Source organism: Notothenia coriiceps, unplaced genomic scaffold (genome assembly GCF_000735185.1).
Source record: "Notothenia coriiceps isolate Sejong01 unplaced genomic scaffold, NC01 NC01_scaffold00004068, whole genome shotgun sequence".
NCBI classification, from domain to species: Eukaryota; Metazoa; Chordata; class Actinopteri; order Perciformes; family Nototheniidae; genus Notothenia; species Notothenia coriiceps.
Window position 1 is genome coordinate 8,909 of NW_011336769.1, and position 8,479 is coordinate 17,387.

Consider the following 8,479-nt stretch of genomic DNA (forward strand, 5'->3'; position numbering starts at 1 on the left):
TACCCGGAAGAATCAATGGACAGTGACGTATCTCCAACGAGGCGTTTTGGGGAGGTATTTTCTGTGTTAAGAGTTTTACTCGCTACAGGGTGTACTTTGAGGGTTTTGACTCTGCAGACCGTTTACATGCAGAAAAACCTTCATAACACACAAGGGGACGGGTAATAACTGGAAAAGCATGACATGGGACCTTTAACTGTTGGTGGTCTCTAGCGTGGTTTCTGCTAAACCATCGCAGCAAAACGTTCATGTTGACGCCAGTTGAATTCCCTATCGGGCTCTTATCTTTTACAAGGTATGCCTGCCATCTGTTTACAAAAATAACATCAAAAAATTAAAACAAATTTGAATCACAAGTTAATCAGGAATTCCCATGCAAAGACCAACAGCTGCAGTGAGATGTTCCTACAGTTGTGTCCGTGTTGGTCTTTGTCCTTCAACACCAGCACTCAAGAACTGGTTCAGTTTCAACAAAAAAGCTTTTCATGGGGTTTAATATATTTCAATTCCTGCGGGTCATTTTTCTCTATCTCCCGATCAATTTGAGTCAAAGCAAGAATCTGGGATAAAGCTGATTATCCGGAGTGAGACAGAAAGAGAAAAGGTAACTAAAGAGTTACACCTAACACAGCTTTCTCTGACTGGGATTAGCTAAATTGGGTTTAAGCGTTGGTGCTTAGGCTTAAGTAGGGTCAACAGTAAAGGTCCATTTCATTTGGCTTCCATCATCGAATGGTCGTTATCAAAAATGGCCGTGGCAGAACATACCACAAATAATTAATGTTGGCGAAAGTCGGTTCAGGGAGTAAGTTACAGGAAGAATGAAAATAGGCAGAGCAAATTGGACCATTCCATTTTATAATCCAGTAACAGCAGATCTATCACTACTGATTTCACTGTGTGTGTGTGTGTGTGTGTGTGTGTGTGTGTGTGTGTGTGTGTGTGTGTGTGTGTGTGTGTGTGCTTTGACACTCAGCAGAGTTGACTAATTCCCTGCCAGCAGCTCCAGTAGTTTCACTTTGTTTTATTCCCAACCTCTCCGTCTCCACAAGAGTTCTCACGTTGCGCCCCCCAGCTCTCATTTTAGACGTATGTTGGGATTCTGCCAGTTTCCCAGTATGATTACACCAGCGTGTGCCTTGCTCCATTGCAACGCTTAAATCCTGACTTAGAGAAGAAAACTCATTAAAGATGCTTTTTGAGTCACACGTTGTCATGCTTGCACAGCTTGTGTGATCACGTCAGAAAACAAACGGATTGGACAGGATGACGGACGTGAAGCCAAGACAGACAATGGGCAGGAAAGCAGATGCACAAAGGTGTACAGAAACTAGGTTTGAACACTGGACAAGCAGTTTGTGAAACTGGGTTACCAATAACTTGGTTTCTAAGTCCCTATAAGGGAATCAAAGATGCATACAGTACATAAAGCACCCGCCACTCTTCTCTTCCAGGTCAGGTGATCCCCACGATTGGATAAACTACGGTACTCTACATTTCAACACTGTATTAACATACAAACATTATTTAGAGTCAATCTTACTTACAAAACTATGATTCACTTACATACTAATAGCTAGTCGACTTTTATCAATTCATCTTCACAGGCTATTTAACAAGAACATGTTTACCTGTTGTTTATTAGCTTAATATTCAGCATAATGGCTGAACCGATGGGGCTCTACCTAACATGACCCAATACACTAGGAATCTGCCTTAATATCTAGTTTTAGCAAATCCCAGTTGTTGTCTGGCAACTTTAGGAAAAAAGCTAATATAGGATTTGGTGGGAGAGAAGTGGGCGAATCTGTCCTATAAATTACAGCTCTGCTGCTCAGTAATCCGGGCTGTAATTTTGGTACATCAGTACTTGCGTCATCGAAAGCCTAAATTTAGGTTTTTTGATGTGTGTGTGTGTGTGTGTGTGTGTGTGTGTGTGTGTGTGTGTGTGTGTGTGTGTGTGTGTGTGTGTGTGTGTGTGTGTGTGTGTGTGTGTGTGTGTGTGTGTGTGTGTGTGTTTCCTGTCAATGGAATAAGTTACACGCAGGGATGTGGATACATTTGGGAGGGAGCCATAGACTGGAGGGAGCACATAAAGGCAAAAGCAAAGTGACCCTTCAGCTTCCTTCAAATAATATCATTGTTAGCCAGTGTTGAAGAAAATGTCTTCCTCCAAAACACTTTTTTTTTTTTTTTTTATTGTCTTACATTTCTAGTCTATTCCTTCTCAGATATTGGTCTTCAGTTTCATATTTTTGTGGTGTGTTTTAATGTTTGCTTTTCAGTTGATTATACACCTAAACAGCTATCATGATTATTTGAGTATTTTATTATAGTTATTAGAAACAGGCAACCTTTGTAAAGCTTTTTTATAAACAAGATTTGCTTGTTTTTATAGGCTATGATCGACTGAAGTGTGGTTCTTTACCAAAACATCTGTCATTTACCACCACAAAGGTCTACAATTAATATCAAACACGCCTTAATGACTAATTAAAAGCCTTTTAATTATTTTATGACTGTTTATTTTTGGAAACTGTGTCCTGAGGTAAGATCTAACGAACCCAATAAAAAGGCTCCTGCTCCAATTCCTTCTTTATTGAATTGTGCGCCCACATTGTCTGTGCATCTGTCAGTCTACTGATGTGTGTGTGTGTGTGCGTGTGTGTGTGAGTGTGTGCGTGTGTGTGTGTGATGTGTCTGATTGAATTCCAAAGCCGTCTGACTGGCCCGTCAGAGTGCAGCGGTTTGTATTCATAAACATAATGCACATCGATCTCTTGATTTGTTTCCACAGCCAAATCAGCCTGGGTATATGCCTGTCTCTAATTCACTCTATGATTGGTTATCCGTTTCCTATCATTTTGATCCAACCTTGGCCCATGAGATAGCTGAAGTAATAGCACAGCATTGATTTATAACCATTCTCCTGTTGTATATAATGAGTATACTTCTTGTGATGTATTCTGTGTTCTTTCCTATACAGAGACTCCTGGCAGATTTGGGAAAACTAGTGGGAAGATATTATTTAAGATGTTAATATGCCTTCAATTTAAATCTGTGGTAAGGTTAAGGTGAAAGAAATATTGCAGTTTATCCAAATGAATCATAGTTAATGTTAAGCACTAAATACAGTTGATCAACGTAAGGGAAGGCAGTCAGGCTTTCTGCCTAGCCACCACCCCAACTCCACACCTTCACATTCTGCATAGGGCATACACAGGGCCTACTACTTCCTGTATTGGCACTGAACTTCGGCCCTGGATGTAAATTGCGAGGTGGAGTCAAAGTGGGCTGTGTGACTTATTCTCAAAGGCTTGCTCATATCTGGAGGAAATTGGGCTCCATCTGTTTTCTTTCTGTTGTTAAAAAGTTCTAAGAGAAGCACTTTCTATTAATTGTATAATAAGAAAGCAAAGAAAAGTAGATTTTGTGTCACAAACCAAAGCTTCATCTCTTTTGAAGGACACATACTGCCTTTGACCCAGGAGGAAGCCAGATGTTGAAATATTCAAATAGTCACAAACGTTCCCTGCCAAACCCCGATATGCTGTTTATAGGATGACTTCATTCTAGCAGATCCCAATTCTGACATCTACACTCACCATTTATTATCCAGACTGAAAGCATCAATCACAGCTGGAGCTTTAAAGAAACGACATGTCTGCACTTAGCTAACCGACGTCTTTAAAATCTGGATGCAGACCACAAGATATCAAGTTTTTATGTCCACTCAATATCAGCCCATCCCAAAAGAAATATTTACTGAATAGTTTTCTGCCATGTTTTTTTTGTTTCATTTCTAAGGGTAATCATTAAGGTCCCTCTCTTGAGAGACACTGTGTTTTCTAATGTGTCAGAAAACACAAAGGAGAAACTGGAATGACATTATTTGCTTTACTTTCCTAACAGTCCGATCAGAATGTCACATAAGGACATTTCTCTATCTCGACTAGCAGCACGGAATAACAGAGACCATAAATAACCGACTGTGTTTAGAGACCTTGTCTGACCCTCTTAAAGAATCTCTCTCATATTTCCACTAGAAAAAGCAACAGTTTGGTCATCCTGAACTGAAAAGACCCCTCTTTCTGGGTACATCTATTCTAAAAAGGAGAATATCAACTGAGACCCCTCACACCAAGTGACCTGTGTTGTTGATCATCAAAAAAAACGTTTGGATTCAGATCCCATCAGGTAATTACTGTTTCAGTCCTTTACTTTTATGTCTAGGTTTATATTCTATGGGGGAGGGGGGAGGGGTATTCCTATCAGCAGGGATGGTAGATGAAACGCTGACATAAGCAGAAAGCGTAAGTTAAGCATTTAGAGATATCCGTATGTGCTGTCGCTGCTCTTTCTGTGTCTTGTCATTATTATTTTTGTATTAATCTCAATGAGGATCTCTGTTTTTCACTGATAATTGTGAAAGAAGTTGTCGAGATGACATTGGTGCGGTGAAAGAAAGAAAATAACAGTTTCTTTCCACTTCACTTTGTTCATAACGTTTGAAACTTTCAACCAAAGTTCTTTCAGGGCATGTTTTATAACTTTCTTTTTCATTTGTTTAAATGGCTCACTCATCGAGACAGTGACGCATGTTTACAGCAAGATTATAGAGCATTCAGTAAACCTTGAGAGGTTTGGTTAAACTAAACAGTAAAAAGGGTAGGACATGTCATTTTCACAGAAAATGATTGTTGTGCCAGACATGCTGGTTCCAGTCTGCCATCCTTGCACTAAGTGTGTACAGTTCATGGAAAACCTGCATAGCAAAACCGTCAAGCCAGAGAAATCACAACAAGTTGTTATGAGCAGCACCAATGAAAAGCTAAATCATGAGAGCTAACCGGTGGGCCACAAGGTTTACCAATTTAGTTAAGTGTGTTAGCATGCTATCATTCCTCAATGAATACCAAAGACAAAGTACTGGCTAATGGGAATGTACTTGGTGTAGTGTGGCAGATATTCGGTCAAAATCAAGATACAAAAACTGGGGTAAAAGTCATTAGGTTGGATTTCCATTAAATGATTGTTAAAGGTATTTCAGTCTGGACCAACTGCCTTTCCAAAAGCCACTCTCAAAATGAATGTCCACTTACTAATTGTAACGTGGAGCCTTTTTATAATAGATATGAGTGCTTTGTGGTAGGACAGTTTCTAAAGTGCTGTCCAAAAAACTGCAAAACTCCAAGGAACAATTTGTAAAAAGGCTTGTGAGATGAGCTGACAGGTCTTGGCAGGAAACTGTGAAACTGTTTCTGACATTCACAAAGTCACAATACTGTATCAGAAACCATTCAACTAGAATGAGAGAAAAAACCCATTTGATGTGCTCGGCGTTTGAAAGGTTGGCTGAGTCTGTGTAGCCTCCTGTTTGCCCTAGCAAGGTACAGGAGAGGAGGGTCACAGCCAAGTCATTTCCTCTATTTGGACTAAACCCTGTGGAAGCGTCCCGGGAGGCCAGAGGACTCATTAGGTGTGGTGACACTATGTGCTGCGGGAGGTGTCACCAGGAAACCAGATGACAGGTTCTTAAATATAACACACATTTCACACATTTCCTATGACCTCACATCCGGACGAGCTGCCGGAGAGTGATCACGGCTCTGCCTCAAGGCCGATATGTCTTCATTTAAAATCAAAAGTACACCCTAAGGCGCACACACAGATGTACGAGCGCCTACACAACAAAAATACATCCATATAAAATATATATAGCACAGCATTTCTCCAAAATGTTAGTGAGAGGATCCTAAAAACATCCATATCGAGAATTCCTGTGGCATAATGTGTTTACTGACATTCTCACAATGCTTGTTACTCACAGTTACTCACAACAACAACAACAACAACACAGGGCGGCGATGCTTTATACTACTGGATGACAAAGGAACAAGAGGGACTGTGTTGGCTTTATTTCCCAGTTACATTTTATTCCTGTGTGTGAACAAAGCCAAAGAAACAATAGGCAAACTGTTTCACTTCACATTTCACTGTCAGGGGAACAGGCTTCTCCCCCTAGCCTGCCATTGTTGTTCTCTAAATTATACTGTGCTCCACAGCAACGTCGCCTCAGAAAATCAGTTTCACTCAACACCTGATTTGTGTTTGTGGCTGCTACGGGGGAAGCAGAGGTATAATGTTCTGCCAAAGTACCTTGTTGCAAACCAAGCAGGGAAAACATAAAACAAAGGTCTGTTGCTACAATTGCTGAAATATATCCATCTAAAAGAAATGTACACATTTGAAAACAATGGACCATTTTTTCACACCTGGCTTTTTGTTATCAGGATTGTACAAAGTTTCAGAGTTTTCTAAGAGGATAAAGGAAGTTCTTTCAATAGCCATATTTGTAACATTGAGTCCTTTCTTAAACCTGTGTCTAAAATGGACACCTTAGGAATTTCAACATAAAGTGGAACATGCAACCCAGTGCAAAAGCTATGACACAAAGACAGCTGTCCGTTGGTGCAGTCAGCACTCTGATGATGGGCTTGGTCAATAGTAAAAAGTAAAAGTTGTGAACCCAATAATAACTTATAAATACCCAAATAAAAAACCCGATAAAAATCAGCTTTCTGCCCGGAAACAGTGATATTGCCTCTAAATTTGGCCCTTTTACTACTGTTGTTAATTGGTTTTAAATGTCTGTAAAAGGCATGTTGGAGTATCGTTTATCTCAAGTACAAACAAATCACATTTTCTTTGGGACATTTGGAGCTTGCCACATTGGGCTGAATTATGTCTGCAAATTGGAACAGTACTGTGTGAGTGTCTAATGAAGCTTCCACCTAAACAAAGTACAAGAAACACAGCATAACGAAGGCCGTGTTCCAAGCCTTCTACTGCATCAACGGCAACAATGAGCAAGTTCTTCTGAATTAGTTGGTCCAAAGCCAAGTTGTGGCACATTACTGTTAGTGCAGCAGCTTTATTAGCTCCAAACACCGTCTACTGGATTTACATTACGCGTTAATAACAATATAATCCCTGGCGTGGCTGATTAGTCAAACGGTTTCTGTAACGCAGCCTGAGGCGGGTCTGCTGACAGATGAATCCACACAGTGTCCAATAATAAACAAAGGACACAGGAGGAAACATGAGACCCGGCTACACTTCCAGTCCTTATAGGTGATCCATCATCGCAGTGCTGACCGGCTAACTTTCAGGGACCCATGTGGACGACATACAATACAGTAAAGAGAGAGTAAAGAGAGACCCCCGTCACGGATGTGTGAGCCCCCCTCCTTTGACACTGAGCATTGTTTCCCACTGCTTCCACTGACTCGTAGGAGACCAGAAAGGATAAACAGTGCACCGAGCTTGGCACAAAGGTTGTCCTCCTCCCTAATGAAGTGCAACCTCCCTGAGCCCAAACATCATTCATCAAACTCCGGCCTCTGTGCTGGTGTGTGAGCGCCTATACCCAATGTCTGTCCATATCTCTGTGCTTGTGTTTTTCATTTTGTTTCCTACAGAGGAGGAAAAAACCCCAATTTTGACCAGTTTCTTTTCTGTTTTGTTTGGCACAAAACTCATACATCCAATTTCCTGTCTATTAAATCAGAAATCTAAGTTATATCTGATTTTCATGTGGAGTTACGCTATGCAGAGTAGGTTTCCATTGTTGATTTATGTAGCCTTATGACACAACTTCCAGTTATTTATATAGGAATGAGCTTTTTTTCATATTTTGCAGCTGTGCCATAATATTTACATGATTAATTGCTAGCTTTTGTTTAGTCTGTGCTCAGATGTATATCTCAGTGAAATGTTGTTCCTCATCACAGTTTGGCAAGTAAGAGTTATGGACGTCTACAGTAGAAGGCATATATGGACATGGGTGTCCCTGAGATCAGGGTCAAGGCAGATCATTTGTAAAACTTTCAAAACTGTCAAATGTTCCAGGAAATTCTAATAAAAATCAAAGAGAAATAATTAAAAGAGGATGTTCTGATCAAAGACACTATTGGATGGAATACATCTTGCATGATGGACGGTAACAAGCAAAAGGAAATTAAGCTGGGGGTCATTCTAAGAAACTTAAATCTAGCCTAGGATGTGTGATATCTTCCATATGGTGCTGTTGTACAGCTGTAGCATAACAAAAGAAGTTGAGCATTTCCAGACATGGCTTTGGTATAATGTATGAGGGCCAGTATGGCTGCTTTGTTTCATGTGTTTGCTAGGGTTAAACACTGTAATGGCTAAACTCTGTGTCTGTTTCATTATACTGACAAATCCATTTATAATGGTCCTCAGATTCTAAACATAACAAATTACTTCAGCGGTCAGGTCAAAAGATTTAATGCAACAGGTTTGAGCCGGATCTCCTGAAAGTTGAAACGAATACCATGTTTTTAGATAAGTTCAAGCTTTTCCTAACGTGGAGGAGAAATATATTTCCCTTAAAAAACAGTCATTCAAGTCTTTAACTTTTACACTGTGAGATACATTTCTTTTTTTGGGACCATCC